This window comes from Palaemon carinicauda, chromosome 16 (genome assembly GCF_036898095.1).
Source record: "Palaemon carinicauda isolate YSFRI2023 chromosome 16, ASM3689809v2, whole genome shotgun sequence".
NCBI classification, from domain to species: domain Eukaryota; kingdom Metazoa; phylum Arthropoda; class Malacostraca; order Decapoda; family Palaemonidae; genus Palaemon; species Palaemon carinicauda.
In genome coordinates this window covers 79898190-79900689 of record NC_090740.1, presented here as the reverse complement: position 1 = coordinate 79900689, position 2500 = coordinate 79898190, and positions in this window count along the sequence as shown.

The following is a 2500-nucleotide window of genomic DNA, read 5'->3' as shown; positions in this document are numbered from 1 at the left end:
TTTTTGGAAGGTGTCTATTGAGGTTGGATCTCCGCCCAGTAAACACCTGACCACAGTCCAGGTAGCTTGTATGGGAGTGTCATTGTTCTGTAAGCCTCTATATGTATGTTCGTACGTTTACTTTCCCTATAAAATGTAAAGTAACCTCTCTCAATAAATCAGTCCTCTGAAGAAGTATCACGAAACTAGTCAGGACTTAATCGTATATTTCGTATTCTCATTTTTCCTGTTGTTATTCTGCATATATATATATATATATATATATATATATATATATATATATATATATATATATATATATATATATAAATATATATATATATATATATATATATATATATATATATATATATATATATATATATATATATATATATATATATATATAAATATATATATATATATATATATATATATATATATATATATATATATATATATATATATATATATATAAATATATATATATATATATATATATATATATATATATATATATATATATATATATATATATATATATATATATATATATATATATATATTATTACGACTACTGAAATACGTAAATTCCAGAGCTCTTAAGCTGACCTGCTTTATATTATATAATTTGCTACACAAGAGAAAAACCTCCGAGCTCTGAGAATAATACACAACTTTCAGATGATACTATATATGATAAATGAATATCTTAAAGGTTTACTTTACTTTACACTGAAAACAAAACTAGGTGATTACTTTACTTCAACGAAAAATATACTTAAATCAACCTCTTACATCGGTTTTCAGTCAGGGGATATGAGCAAAGCACTGTAATTAACCACTGGTGATCAAATTAGTACACAATTTACAAAAAATAAATTTATCCCCTAAAACAATTGACAATTCACAATTAGCACGAAATATAAATCACTCCAAATATCATATCTGAAATAAACCATAGACTAAGACAAAATGACACTATAGAAACTTATACAATCACTCTTTTCACTAGAAATTATTTTATGGAAATATTCGACAATTAAGGAATAAATGACATTTTAACACCTATGGACAATAACTCAGAATTACACTTCCATATACTTAAATATTACTCTTATGTCCCTTGGCTCACACAAGATTACCAAATGGTTAAGCGAAATAAAAACAATTCACTGTTTAACCAAAATCTCACAGTGCCAGCCAAATAAAACTTACCAAATAAAAAGTACTTACATTAACAAACTTCATTTTTAATTAAACACGATAATATCACCAACATTTGAACAACGCTATACACCGTATATATTGGAGGGAAATCATTCTCCTACGCAATGCTAGGTCCTATATATATATCAACTTAATTAATTCTATTATATCATTCTCGTAGCATGGGGGCATGGCTCTAGCAGCGTAAGGTTGCCAACGTTATCATTATGGAAGTAGGGTACTAGCATTGCTAGCGAGGCAACTCTCTCAGATAACTCTAGCCACCTCCTCTTGTAATATTAAAATGAAAAATTTTAAACTTTTAGTCTAGAACCTTCATGCCCCTTCCAGCCACGTGGAAACATGATGCAATCCCTAGCATTTGTGTCATACAACATACCTTTCAACAAGTTTACATAAGAATTATTAAAAAAATCAACGTGAAGTGAAAATTTAGCTCTTTAAAATAACGTAAATTTACATTTACCGAACTGAATAAAAATAAAACTAAGAGAATGATGGAAGTGATATTTGATTTACATAAATCATTAAATCCTATGTGATTGGAACTCACCTTAAAAACTCGCTATACATCTCCTAAATACACTAATGGCTGTTAACATCACACGAATTTATAATTATAACAAAACAAAACAAAAAGTGGCAACAAATTCAGACTGTCTTAACATTTCATTATAGGATATATATACATAGAAAATTATATTGAATAACACGAAAAAAAAAAATCTCCTCACACTCAGAAGGGGAGTCCGTGATCCCAGAATAACAAATATCTTGCCTTACAGTAGGCCGTGATTCCAATGATACCAGAACTCTGCTAACAGGGGAACACAGAAGCACCAGGAAGGAGGAGTTGAGAAGTCCTGCACCACCATACAAAAAGGAATGCTTACCTGGGATCTTTCTCCTTACTAGACTCTTGACGGGCATCAAGGCCCCCACAGCTGCAGTAAATTCCAAAACGTCCTTTGAAGCGAATGTTCCTAACACCTCAGGAAAATCTTCCACTGAGGTGGCAGCAAGATAAGACTGCAGGTGGCACAAATCACCTGCAATACAAGCAGGACGCAACACCGCAGATGGCAAGAAGCGTACCTGCGAAGGACACCACTCAAAATACGTCCAGAGGCGTTGATAAAATTTTCTAAGTGCGGCAGCTGTAGGTCAAAAGGGTATAGCCTCTGTAGAATCCCGAACAGACTTTCCAAACACAAGCTCTGTCCCTTATCACCTCCCTCACCGAGGTCTCCAGTCACGTACCCAAACCGTAAACAAAAAAGATAATGAGTGT